The sequence below is a fragment of the Schistocerca serialis genome, chromosome 5 (genome assembly GCF_023864345.2).
Source record: "Schistocerca serialis cubense isolate TAMUIC-IGC-003099 chromosome 5, iqSchSeri2.2, whole genome shotgun sequence".
NCBI lineage: Eukaryota > Metazoa > Arthropoda > Insecta > Orthoptera > Acrididae > Schistocerca > Schistocerca serialis.
The window spans coordinates 487,016,059-487,031,037 of NC_064642.1; the positions used below are offsets into that span (position 1 = coordinate 487,016,059).

The 14,979-nt window shown below is 42.5% G+C and overlaps 1 pseudogene; it reads right to left on the minus strand.

Annotated features, from left to right (window-relative positions):
• Positions 1–4,678: 4,678 nt before the first annotated feature.
• Positions 4,679–4,797, minus strand: LOC126482454 (5S ribosomal RNA; annotated as a pseudogene).
• Between the last annotated feature and the right edge of the window lie 10,182 nt (positions 4,798–14,979).

Below are 14,979 nucleotides of genomic sequence, written 5' to 3' on the forward strand. Positions count from 1 at the left end.
CTGTTATTATATAGTCAATGGCAGATCTGGTTCCCCTGCCTTCCCAAGTATACCGGTGAATGTTCTTATGTTTAAAAAAGGAGTTTGTGATTACTAAGCCCATACTGTCACAGAAATCCAAGAGTTGTTTCCCGTTCCTGTTGGCCTCCATATCCTCTCCAAATTACCCATAACCTTTTCATACCCTTCTGTTCGATTTCCAATCCTGGCATTAAAATCACCCATGAGCAGAACACTCTCCTTGTCCTTTACTCTAACAACTACATCACTGAGTGCCTTATAAAAACTATCCATCTTATCTTGATCTGTCCCTTCACAATGCGAATATACTGACACAATCCTAATTTTCTTGCTAGACACTGTCAAATCTATCCACATCAGTCGTTCGTTTACACACCTTACTGCACCTACGCTGGGTTCCATTTCTTTCCTGATGTAAAGCCCTACACCCCATTGTGCTATTCCTGCTTTGACTCCTGACAGGTAGACTTGTATTCTCCCACTTCCTCTTCTTTCTCACCCCTTACCCGACTGTCACTAACAGCTAAAACGTCCAGCCCCATCTTATTTGCAGCCTCTGCCAGCTCTACCTTCTTCCCAGAGTAGCCCCCATTGATATTAATAGCTCCCCATCTCATTACCATTTGTTTGCCAAGTCGTATCTTAGGAGTCCCTGGTTTTTCAGAGGTGGGACTCCGTAACCTCCAAAGGTCCGAGGCATTTTGCTCTGATTGTTGCCAGTATCATATTTAAAGTACTAGGGAAGCAGGTTGCTAGCCTTACTTGCCCCGAGTCCCATTGAGTTTTACTCCTAACGGTTGAGGGACTAACGGGTGGATTTGGTAGTCTTTGCCGTATGAGCACAAAGGTGACCACGACTCAGAATATGTCCGAGTTACCCAGCCTTATTCCAAAGTAGCTGGTATCCTGACTGTCGGGACCACTTACTTGGACACTCACACGTTGCCCGTGGTTCATGAACTAGGACATGACTACAGGAACCCACACCTTGAACCACTTTTACATCTCATAAGTAATGAAAACCTATTAGATGTAAAAGTGGTTCAAGGTGTGGGTTCCTGTAGTCATGTCCTAGTTCATGAACCACGGGCAACGTATGAGTGGCCAAGTAAGTGGTCCCGACAGTTGGGATACCAGTTACTTTGGAATAAGGCTGGGCATCTCGGACATATTCTGAGTCGTGGTCACCTTACATCTCATAAGTAATGAAAACCTATTATCTTCGTCAGCCTTTTCCTACTTCTGTTACCTTTTCCTAATACTGGTATATTATGTTATAACTTAAAACTATTAAATTTTAATTTTCATTGCTAATTTTTAGCAATATCCCCTTTCTCGTCTTTTTTTTCTTTATTCTTCAGACTTACAATTTAACTACTGCTTTGATTGCAGCAACTGATTCCGTCGTTGACTTTCCTATACAGGGTCCCCCAACTTTTACAACATTTGCTAACTAACATAATGTTTCTAGACATTTAACGGTTGGTACAGGTTCTCTTTGAATATGACTTCACTCATCCTTGCTCAGAATAAAAAAACTTATTCATTTTTCTGTCCAGGATTTCAAATTTCGTGGCGACTTTCACAATTCGGAAATTTCAGCCTGCTGCTATCTTCTGCACCCAATGAAGTAGAAGGAACTTCCGGTAAACTGCTTTACCTGCTCATCATTTTCGCTTTTCCTTTTTCTTTCTGGAAGATAGGAAATTGCTGTAACATTTCATTTAACAATGTCGTACATGGTTCATGTAGTGTTTTCTAGTACAACTTGATGTTGTGTTTCTACTTTGATTTCTTGTTTCTTAAATACATAATCGCTACTCTAAAAATTTTTATAGGTTATTTACCGCATAATACTGTAGTGTGAGTGCAGTATTGACTGGAAAGGAAACCATTAATACTTTACTCCAGTGACACGTCACCAATAAAATTATATAATTAATACTATAAGTCCTTATTTTCAAGGTCAGCTTTTCACATCAAGGTCCATTGCCGCGCATTTATTAGGTCGACTGTTTCTGTCATTTTGTCTCGACGTTCTGGGCTTTTTTGTAAAAAGCTTGCAAAACGTCTACCATTAAAATTACTGACCATCGCTGGCCCCTACTGTCTCCCATATTTCGGGGAGCATACGTATCGAGCTGCGAAACAACTGTGTGTTTCTTCAGGAGGTACTTGAATGGACCCTACTTTGCGCTTGTTCACGGGACCTGAAGTGCTGATCAGCCAAGCCGTTTACCCCCCACTGAAGAAACAATCTGGCAAACAGAGGAAGCAATGTAAGCAGAATACGGCGGGTGTAAGAGGACTTTCCATTACCACGTCTTCAAGTACGATTTGGCGGGTTCTATGACAAGGGGTCGAGCACTGTCATGCTGAAAAATCACCTTTCGCAGTCTATCACAGTGTTCCGGCCGTTTGTCGTTCAGCGCTCGCTTCAAATGCGTCAGTTGCCATAGATAACCATTTCCTGTTATTGTTTTCGTTGGTTTCATTTCCTTCGAAAACCTCCCTTCCACCGCCATGCCGTCCTTCAGCGTCAAAATCAACGTTCATGAGTTGATGAAACTCTTCTCTGAATAACAGGTGCCGCACCACAGGTCTCACTCAACAATTTAGGAGCCTCAGGTGCAGATTCCTTTGCGTTTCAGCAGAATATAAAACCTTCGCACCGATGACGACAAAAGATTCATAAGTTGACGTATTGAGTCGAGAATAACTTAATGATCCAACCACAAATCGACTAACATTTTTATCAAGAAACAAAGAAATGACTGACATTAGCTGATAGTGGTCATAGATTCATATCAGTGGAGAAAGTTTAAAACTTTTACCCGACTGGGATTCGAACTGAAGTTTCCTGCTTACAAGGCAGAGTCGCTCATCGCTAAGCCATTCTGACCGAGTGGTAATTGCTACTAAACGGACTATTGTAGCACATCTCACGTGAGACCCAAACTGTCAAATCATTCGCACACTACAGATATAGTGCCCCTTTCCGATTGTCCTCATTACTCGCGGCATTTCACCGCTTCCTGTACGAGTTCGAGCGCGGTGTGAATCTGCACTGAGGTGAGAAATTGGCCGTCAGACATGTCCGAAAGAACGGACCACATACCTACAACACTTTAAGGTGTTATGTTTACAAATGCCTAAGCTTCTTGTATGACACTTGCGACCTGCAACCTACGTCACCACTTGCCGCTACCGCAATGTACTGAAAAACGGCGAAAGGAATGTATTAGTCCCAATATTTCTAGCGTTTCTTATTCCTTTATAATTTCGCGAATCTTTCAGTTGTGATTGATCATTATATTGGAAGATTAAGGAGATGCTGTGATTTCGCTCGGAAGCAACCGAAATTCCCATTATGCAGATTATTCTGAGCTATAAAAAGGATAGAAAATTGAAATGGCTGCATTTGGAGAGAGGAATATTTGTGATGGAAGTACTGGGCCTTTATCATCCCTACCGCTAGCTTGAGACGAGACAACAGTGAATAGGTGTAAGCGTTTAGAGAGAGAGAGAGAGAGAGAGAGAGATGGAAACTCATTTTATGTTGACAGTCGTAAAACGTAGAATGTTCGCTCGTGTATCCAACATAACTCGCTACGGCATGCAAACTGAACAGGCCTTTATATGAAATCGTGGCCAACAGCTGTTCTGAAGCGGCATGTAGGCCAGATTCCGTGGCAACATTGGACGATGGCCCTCAGCGTCAGAGGCAGCTTCCAGGACGAACTCACCATCTGCGAACGGTCGTTGGAGCGGGAGAGTGGCCCGAAACAAACGAGTTTAGCTTGCAGACGCATTCCCGAGCGGCGTTTTGCTGTGGTCGGCGGCGACCGCAATTACTTTATACCAGGCTCGTTGTGCCCGGAGCGAGCGGGCGGGACAAATTGTGGCTCGCAGCCTCCAGCCGCCAGCCGGGCTGCTGCGTGATGGATGCGGGCGCGCCACGCTGACTGATTGCGCCCGGAGACCGCCGCCTCTGCCTCTCCCTCTCCCTCTCCCTCTCTCTCCCCCTCTGCCGGCCTGACCGGTGGGGTCAGGCCTGAGGGCCCCCCCCCCCCTCTCTCTCTTTCTCTCTCTCTGCGTGTGTCTGAGTGGTGTGTGTGTGTGTGTGTGTGTGTGTGTGTGTGTGTGTGTTGCTGCACGGTTTGCGAGTAACTCACCTCCGAGAAATTGAACGCGCTATTTTTAGATCTGTATCTCTGCTTCGACCATTTTACTATAGATGGCAGATGTGGAAAGTGATGGTGCAGTGGGTAGTTCGAAATGTTACACAGTACACAGTGGTGACTAAAGTCATGGGATTCCTCCTAAAATCGTGTCGGACCTCACACTGGTCCGGCGTTGTGCAGAATATCGTTGTGGCAAGCATGGCATGAAGTCAAGAAGTCTTTGGAAGCCCCCTGTAGAAATATAGAGCCATGATAACTCTGTAAAAAAAGAAGCACGCTGTCTTCAGGCCATGAGTGGCCTACCGGGACCATTCGAGCCCCGTGTCATCCTCAGTGGAGGATGCGGATAGGAGGGGCATGGGGTCAGCACATCGCTCTACCGGTAGTTATGATGGTATTCTTGACCGAAGCCGCTACTGTTCGGTCGAGTAGCTCCTCAATTGGCATCACGATGCTGAGTGCACCGCGAAAAGTGGCAACAGCGCATGGCGGCCGTGGATGGTCACCCATCGAAGTGCCGACCATGCCCGACAGCGCTTAACTTCGGTGATCTAACGGGAACCGATGTATCCACTGCGGCTAGGCTGTTGCCATGCTAACTCCGCAGGATTCTGTGCATGAAGTGACCTCTTGATTATCTGCCATGTGGGACGAAATGGGTGCCCAGATGATTCGCTAGAATTGTCCAAAATTATCTTCAAACCAATCGCGTAGGATGGCGCCTTGGTGACGCAATAAGAATTTCATGTTGTTTCGTAACATGAAGTCTATAAATGGTTGAAACGGTCTTCAAGTAGCCACCCGCAACCATTTCCAGTCAGTGATCCGTTCAGCTGGACCAGAGGACCCGGTCAATTCCATGCAAATACAGCCCATACCATCATGCAGCCACCACTTGCTTTCACAGTGCCTTATTGATAAATTGACTTTATGCATGGCTTCCTCAGGTCCCCGCCACGCTATAACCCTACCATCAGCTCTTGCCAGCTGAAATCAAGACCCGTCTCAACAGGTCAGAGTTTTCCCAATCGTTTAGGGTCCAACCGATATGGTCACGAGCCCAGGCGATGCACTGCAGGCCATGTAGTGTATGAGCAAAATAGCACTCGCGTCGGTCGTCTGCCAACGCAAAATTTCGCCGCATTCGTTCGTCGTAGGTTAGATACTTATTTCTGCCGTTATCTCACGCAGTTTTGCTTGTCTTTTTGCACTAATAACACTGTGCAACCGCCGCTGCTTACGGTCGTTATGTGCGGGCCGTCAGCTTCTGCATTGTCCATGGTGAGAGTTAATATCTCAAATCTGGCATTCTCGACGGACCGTTGATCTCGGAATATTGCCTTTGCTAACGATTTCTGAAATGGAATGTTCCATGCGCCTAGATCCAACTACCGTTCCGCGTACAAAGTCGGTTATTCCTGTCTTGCGGCCATAATCACGTCTGAAAGCTTTCCACATAAGTCATCTTAATGAAAATGACTGCTTCGACAATACGAAGCCCATCTACATCTTGTGTACGTGATTCTACCGCTGTCTATACATGCGCATATCTCTTTCCCATGAGTTTTGTCACTTGGGTATAAGCTTAGTCGTTTGTGAAGACAACGTCACGAAAATATTAGTCGAGTTTTGATTGCGTCATATTCTTGATTGAGTATGTCAACTTAGGAGCCCAATTATCCTCAGTTGCGGACAGTTTTAATTTTATAATTCGACATGAAGAAATCTGCGGCTGAGGCTCATAAAATTCCGGGTAAGACCTACAGTGTGCATCATATAGTTTCAAAATTGTTTCAACGCTTCACGAACAGTGATTTTTGTGTCAATGACCGGCATGGCAATGAATCAGAGGAGATTTTTCGAAGCAGCTTATACCTACGAAAACAATCACGGGCAGAGTTGTAAAACTGTCTGTGGAGTACCGCAGACCATCGTAATAAAGCGTAGACTACGGTAGTTTTGCTAACAGCATTGGTCAGTGAAGACTGAAACCAGGTTACATGTACATTAAGTGTGTTGCGTAACTGTTGGGCGTTACCTCGTTTCGAGCGCTTTGTTTGAGTACGTGATCAGCGTCTTACTAGATTCCCCTAGAAACCAAGAGCCGTGAATCGTCTAGAAACTGTGTGAGGGTGTATAAGGGGTCGAGTAACCTACGAAATATTTCTTCCTAGTTATCCCCCTGTCTGTTAGTTAAAAATAAACAGTATATATAGCAAAATTCAAATCGTCAGTTTGTAATTCAGGTTTTATTCGAAAATTATTGACTTACAACGTGAAACGCAAGGATGTTGTAGTAAAAATAAATATGGATTTATTGTATAGTGAGATTTCTGAATAAAAGGTAAAAGAAACACAAAACAAGAACATACCAAACATGGCTTCAGTACATCGTTGATCTTACGTACAACATGTTTCTGTTATTCATAACCAGCTCTCACAGTTGTTAGTAATAACAATAAACATTTGCCTTTTATCATCATTATGAACTTTCTACAGCAAACAAAAGACCAACAGTAATTATAAAGAATTTTTTATGGGAAACTTAAGAAGAAGTAATTGCTTTGGTTACAAGAAAGAGAAGAAGTAGCGCCAACAGCCATTTTAAAATTACAACATGCAATTTACATTTTGCAAAGATATAAAACGCATGGTGGACTAACACCGAATGAGTGTGGTTACAACTGTGTGAAAAACAAACACACGCAGAATCAAAAAACAAAGAGAAATCGTAGGCTCTCAGTTTCTCTCTCACACATCAATTTAAGCTTCTTTCCCTACGACTGCCACCAGTACTACCGGTAATCCTACCATTTACTACGTAATTTACGTATTGTAGCAAAACAACGCTTCGGCGCAATTCTAATCAGAGGAGATCATTCTCGAAACCAGCTGATTCGTTTGAGCCGAGCACTGAAAGATAAACGACCGTAAAACGACGACAGAAATGAAATGGTGATTTTGTAGCATGACAGTACTCGACCCTATGTCCCAAAACTCGTCAAAACATACTTGTAAACTTCTAAATGGAAGTTCTGCTCCACCTGCCATATTCTCCAGACATTGCGCCCTCTGACTGCTACCTCTTTCGATCAATGGCAAAAAGCTGTGCCTTCAAAACATTGGAAATACAGGACGTCTCCCAAGGTCACCGTCATACTCACAGAACGTGGTCATCTGAGATACTGCAGAACGGCTATTCGTCGTTGAACACAATGCGTGCCATTCACTAGCAGTTCACTCTTCCTGTTCACGTCACCATCCAAAGGCAGCCGTTTGTGTACTGTTAACGCCAGCCTACTCATGAGACGGTGATTCTGTAGTCTGGCTGCATATAGTGTCCGACCAACGGTAAAGGAGGACACAGTGTTGCGGAATGTTCTCAGATGGTAGATGGAGATGTGAAGGGGTTTCCCCTTGTTTGGTGCCCAATACGGCGCTATAAAACACATTATATCGGACATTACGTGTGGTACATAAAAAATGACGTAATCAGAGCAGTTTCATTAAAACGTGAGACGGAATTTTAACGATGAGTACGCAGCGTACACGTTCCCATGCTGCCCAATATCAGGCCACTGTAGTATCCGAATGCTTCACAAATCTGAATGTTCCACGATTCCACTAGCCATTCGAACGGAGCCTACAGTGAGGTCCATTTCAAACTCTGCCACGTGCTGATCTCGCTGCGTCACTCAAGTGCGTGACATCTGCGAATCCCTCGTAGAGATCACTCAACAATTGACGCTCTTCATTTACTTGCACCTTATACACCGTATCAAATCCAGAAACAACCTGTAAACACGAAACGCACTAATGCACTTTGGTGCCGCTCTGCTTGTCGTACATTATTAAAACTGTAATGATGCACATATTAGTCTATGATGTGTACGTTGTAATGAAACTGGCATGATTACGCCAGTTTTCTATGTACCATGCGTAATATCCGATATAATGTGTTTTATATCGCATTTACCGTTTCTTAGCTGTCATAAATATTTTAAATATTTCGTGTAAAAATTTTCTTGATTATTTTGGCAAATGTAAATGTCAGAGAGGTATGTATGCATGTAGAAATTTCTTAATCTTTGACCAGTGTGTTGTAAGTTACGTATTTAAAAATCTTTGGACTATCAGTGGGTAAAAAAAGTAGTTCGCTGAGAGAAGATGTGTATGGTAGCATGATGTCAGAGTTGGGCGAGCGTTACGCCTTGTGTCTAAATAAAAATGCCCAAAAGTATTTTTTCCATGATTGTGAACCACAAAGAAATAGTGTTATTGAAATTTGTGAAATTATCTTAAGAATATATAAACAAAGTGAAGATTGAAACGTGTTCATTGGTTTGATTGGAATTGATGCCGCAAGAACAAACCCGTGAACTCCTGAAAATCGCAATACTTTGTCAGTATTCTATTGGAAAGCGAGAAAGAAGCCCATAGACGTGAACTAAGAAAAACAACGAAGAGGAAGTTTACCAGCTAAGTACCAATTATTTTGATCAATCAACAATTCTGAACTTTCCAACCTGTTTCCTCAGTGTGCTGTTACGAAGGACGAAGTGTATGTATTTGTAAATCAGCAGAAACAGAATTTAAATAATAAACTTTAATGAATAATTGTAGGGTTGGGGGTATGAACACGTACCACTCTGAACTACCAGTCTGAACCTACGTCCGACTCTGTCTTTTGGATGCTTGATTTTCTTGCCAGGCATGACCAAAACGCTACATATGTCGTTTTCCCCCATGACACGTTACTTCAGTGAAGCGATCCTAAGCTCTGAGTAGCTGTTGCGATTCTGCATGGACGAGAGAGTTCAGGTTATCAGTACTTGCTATTTCTAAATAACACATTAAATATGCATAAATAGAACTGCTACGACTATGTCCCAAATGGGTGATCCGTTTAGGCTGCGAGATGAGTAATCATAGTGTTTCCAGCAGGCAGTGATGCTCTGTATTGGTGGTCTAAGCAGTTAGAGCATAAGTCTTGCTGGCAGTGAGTGCAGCTCGGCGAGACTTGGATGACACATAAAAACCACTGCTAGAATATAGTACGGAAGATAAGCGAAAAAACTACACAGTGAGGCACAAATGACACTTTTACTGAAATTCGTTAATTACATTGAATTCTCTGAGGTGTATGATAGCTCCTGGACAAGACAGAACGTTCGTAATAGCATGTGCTCACCACAGCCGGAAACGCGTGCTCTGTAACGTACTTCTATGCTGTCCATAAGGTAGATAAGTAGTGCTTGTAGTAGGATGTTCCTTCACAAGAGAGGTTAACAAGTGCTGGATGGTCGTTGCTGCGTGTCGCAAACGTCTTTCCTACGCTTCCCACACGCGCTAGATCGGATTTAGATCGTGATACTGGCAGGTGAAACCATTCGCCGAGTTTCCTCTCGTTCCAACATCAGCTCAGTCTAAGCTGTTTAACTCGATCGCACATTGTCATCCCTAACAATGAATTCAGGGCCTAACACACCCGTAAAAAGACGCAGATGGAGAGCTGTAGAGTGGCACCACATCTCTTATGCACCGAGTTCAAGGATTTGGAGCTCAGTACGCGCATTTGAAATTATGACTCCACACGCCTTCTACACCACCAAAACTATCGTGTTGAACTTACCGCCATACGAGGGCAAGTTCGACATTCCCGAGAAAGACTGTATTGTTGCTCCAGTTGGTATGGCGTGGGGAAGCGCAATATTGCATGAGCGTACTCACCTAAAAATCTCGGAAGACTGTACTCTCCGGTCAACGTTATTGTAACACTATACTACTTCCTCACGCCCATCTTTTAACGTGTGTACTCGACGCTGACTTCATTTTTATGGATGACAATGCGCAACCACAATGAACTGCGCGGGTGAACGACGTCTTAGATCGAGAGGAGTAGTCCTCTCATTACTCCGACTTGAACGCTATCTCCAGTTGGAGAATAATGCATTGACTCTGCTGTCAACCCGAGAAGATTTTACCGTTGAGATTCACCGAGAAAAGCTGCATTTTCATGTGTGAGTTATTTTACCTGTGAAATCCTAGATCGTCTATCGATGTGAGCACACGATTTTGTGATGACCGTGGTTCTGTTATTTAACCAACGTAAACATAGTAAATAAAGGAAATGGCATCGCTTCGTGATTTTCGACTACGTAACTTAATAGCTTCCTTCAATCTATATACCCTGGTAATGTACAGAAGAAAGGCATTTCAAAAAAAACTTCCTGAAAAACAGAACACCACTTTTTTACTATTCTGGGACAAATGCCTGGATTGAAGAGATCACTGCAGTTTATAGAACTTAGCAATCCTTTTTCTGACACGTCAAGAATCAACTGCGACGCCCGCAAAGATTGCACTTTCAGTGCAAATGAGGACAGTGCCTTGGATGAAGCGGTGAAACTTGTAGGGAGAAAATTATAATATCCAAATAACAGCAAAACCAACGTAATAACAGTGATAGGTTATGCACTCTAAAACAGGGCACCCCTTATCACAAGACAGTCAAATTCTGATAGTAGATGATATGTTTAACTCCGTTAATCAGTCAGCAAGTGACTGAGAATACGTTGTCTACAAACAGTGATCATTACACGCAATTCTAATCTTGCGGGTGAAATCATTGTGGTACAAAGTGGTGCGAAGTAACCGGCTTTGTGGAGTTTACCTGTCCGTTAGATCTGCCCGCCCTCCAGAACTCTGCTTCACTGCTTGCCTGCAAGACTTGGACTGATTCACACCAGCGCGGATCATTCCAACGGGGCATCATTCCTAACAACGCGTCTATGCACGAAGCAACCCGGGTTGCTCCAAAATTTTTCTGTTTTTTTAAATAATGCTGTCAGATGACTTTCCTTAGTACTTCGTAATGGCGATCTTGCTGAGAGCTCACTTATATGTATGTAAGTTCGTACTTGGCGTTTTATTTTACGAAGGATAAATAACGATGTCAGAAATTCTTGAGTGTCTGCGGCAACCTAGTAACCAAACAGAGTGTAGGAACGTTCCGCCAATACTTACAATGAAATGTACGCCATTGTACGATTTTGGTATTGCATTTATCATGGCTGTAACTTTTGCTGTGGGAACGAATTCTATTTTGAACGCGCGTGAACGGTGTTTTACCCGCGTCATTCATCAGTCCTACTATGATGTACGACGACATGATGAACAATAATGCAATCGAATGTTGTATGTGAAAACACTTCAGGCCTTCAGATTAAAACAAACGTTACTAACAATACAGATCTCTATTCTCCATGTCTACGTATTTGCAGCCTCTGCCGCTAGAGGACTCCGGATTGTAGCGTGTAGCATAGCGGTGTATAACGTAACTATGTAGGTTACAGCGTGCTGTAATCGAGTTCCCAATTCGGAGAGTTCTTCCACATACGGGACACCGTCTGCTTCAGCCTCAAAATGCCAGACCACACACAAACGTTGCAACATCTGCGGCATTCCGGCACCTTGCGTTTACTGCTATCCATCATTCTTCGTAGAATCCCACCTTGGCCCAATGCCATTTTCCTCAGTAGCTGAAACGCTTTAGAGGAATTCGTCTTTATAGTGATGAAGCGATCCAAACAGAAGTGAGATTATGACTCCGTCAACAAACTCGTATATTCTGCAGTGACGAAATCAATAAACTGGTCTCTCGTTGGAAGAAATGTGCCCGTTGCCAAGGTCAGTATGTTGAAAAATATGTAAGCAAACATGAAGAATAAAGATGTAGCACACTAGTAACGTTTTTTATTAAGGCTGTAAGAGTTTTATCATAAAACATTTCGGAGGCATTACTTTCCAACATGCCCTCTTCCTTCCCGTGACACACTGTTAGAATATCTTTCCCATGTACCGTCGGTAACTACGGAACTCATGATGACTGGAATGCGTTTGGGACGTAACTAAAACTTATCTAGTATTACTTTAAATTTCGGTTGCATACCCATGTGGATAGTTGCACCGACAGTTCTATTGTTTGAATTATTTGTTTCATATTAGTCTCTTTTAATTTATTTCCACGTGCGAATGTGTCAAAGATCCTGTATACACTTCTACATCCAAACTGTAATGACATTACAAGAAAGGCTAGAGTGCACGTAATACATGGTGACGCAACGAAAATTTTCAAATGTGTGTGAAATCTTATGGGACTTAACTGCTAAGGTCATCAGTCTCTAACCTTACACACTACTTTACCTAAATTATCCTAAGGACAAACACACACACCCATGCCCGAGGGAGGACTCGAACCTCCGCTGGGACCAGTCGCAGGTGACACAACAGAGTTCCCCGAGGATTACTGCGCTATATATACCACAACAACAGACGTCTGATGATTTCGGATAAGTCATTTAAGTTATTATTATTAAATCAAACGCCTAATGGACAATGCCCTACGGACGACGCAGGTCTCAAAGTACATCACTGTTGGGAACCGAAAGAGGTGAAAGGCTGTAATCTAAATAATTTCGATTTAATTCATAAATATATAACATTGACACATGAATTACTTTACGAATGTTCATAAAAGGAACATTTTAAATTAGAAGGAATACATAAATAAGTAATAGACGCATTGATATCCATGAGGAAATAATTCCAGCAAAGTAAAATTTTTGAGGGACAATAGTTTTTAATTGTAAAGGCCGTCAACATTTTCTCCTTCTTGCCAACCAATAACTTGAAAAGGGTTCTGTGCTTGGACTTCTTCAGGGAAATGCTTCCTGTTTCAAGTGTAATGTTGTGACTTAAGTGAACTTCCCACTTTAGTGCACTTATTATGTTAGTTACTGGATGGCCTATATCCTAAAACAGATGTTGGTCTTCAATTTTCTTCTTATATTAGCGTAATCTTTTAATAAACTCCTCTCAATTGCATAATGGTTCCGAAACAACTGATAAACTGTCCTGTCCGCAACTGCAACGTCACCTCTGAACTGTGTCTGAATGAAATTATTAATGGTTTCTCGTTCTACACGAGCACAAGTCTTAGTGTAATATTCAGAATGCGGAAAGAAATGTTCTAATTCTGAAGGCTGTAAAGCCAGTGTGCCGCCACCTAGATGTGATAGAACAGGGCTACCTTGAATGTGCCGGCCGAAATGGCCGTGCGGTTAAAGGCGCTGCAGTCTGGAACCGCAAGAACGCTACGGTCGCAGGTTCGAATCCTGCCTCGGGCATGGATATTTGTGATGCCCTTAGGTTAGTTAGGTTTAACTAGTTCTAAGTTCTAGGGGACTAATGACCTCAGCAGTTGAGTCCGATAGTGCTCAGAGCCACTACCTTGAATGCAAAACTTAGCTGTGTAAATCGCTAAAAGTGAAATACTTTAAAAATTACCAACATATGATGTTCAAAGCCTCATCTCCAATTTTGAAAAGAAACTAAGTCACCGTAAACAACTTATACGAAAGTTCACAAGTGATTGTTATTGTGTTATGGTAAAACTTAAATTTCAGACACTGCAACTGATGCTACGCGCCATAGCATTTGTTTGCCTATTACATGAAATTTAATTTCGTTAAAGTGAACATGGTGATCTCCAATGATTAATGCTTGCGTACAAGAAGTTGCTATATGTAATACATTGGACATCTTCTGCAAACCACTATGACGTGCTTGGAAAAGGGCACGTCGCATTGTACCCGTGCCATTGATATATGAAGCATGATAAGATTGATTGTTTAAATGCCTCTGTGCATTCTGTAATTAATCTAATCTTGCCCTTAAGGTCCCTATGCCAGTGATAAGTAACGGGTTATAGTATATTCCTTAAGTCATCATTTAAAGTCGGTTCTTGAAACTTTGTAATTACGATTTCTCGGGATACTTCACGTCTATCAAGAGTTTGCCAGCTCAGTTTCTTCAACATCTCTGTGACACTTTCCCACGAGTCAGACGACCCTGTGACTATTTGTGCCGCTTTCCCTGCATCCATTTAATATCTTTTTACTTCTATTTGGTAGGGGTCCCAAACACTTGAATAATGTTCTACAGTGGGTCACACGAGTCATTTATAATTAATCTTCATTGTAAACTAATTGTATTTCCCCAGTATTCCAACAATAAACCGAAGCCTACCACCTGCTGCACCCACGATTGAGCCTGTGTGATCATTGCATTTCACATCCCCACGAAGTGTTCCACGCAGGTATTTGTACGAGTTGGCCGATTCCTACTGTGACTCACTGACAGTGTAGCCACAGACTGCTATAGGTTTTCATTTTGTGAAGAGCACTATTTTGCATTTATGAATATTTAAAGCAGTTGCACCACTTTGAAGTCTTATCAAAATCTGACTGAATGCTTATGCAGCTTCATTCGGAGAGTATTTCGTTATTGATAAATGTATTACCTGCAAAACGGATGTGGTTTCTACCACAAAGGCATTAATTTACAGCATGAACTGCAAGGGTTCTCAAGCTAATTCTACAGATGGTGATAACTCTCCATCCAAGCAAACATGCTATGAAAATAATCCCCAGTCCAGTCACTAATTCCATTTGATACCCAATTATCATCGTACTTTTAACAATAAGTGTGGATGTGGTACTGAGTCAACAATTAAAACTTGAAAAAGTTAAATGTAAGCGGTAACTGGAACAACATTTGGATTGTACGGAAATTTATAGATATCACGGTTTCCTAATCAGAACGTGCAACAGCTGGTTTTGGCACTAAAGTTGGTTTTTCCTTGAACAACAGAAACCCCACCCTACTCTATTCTGACCAAATATTCGAAATAAGTCACTTGGCTGCCAGTAGC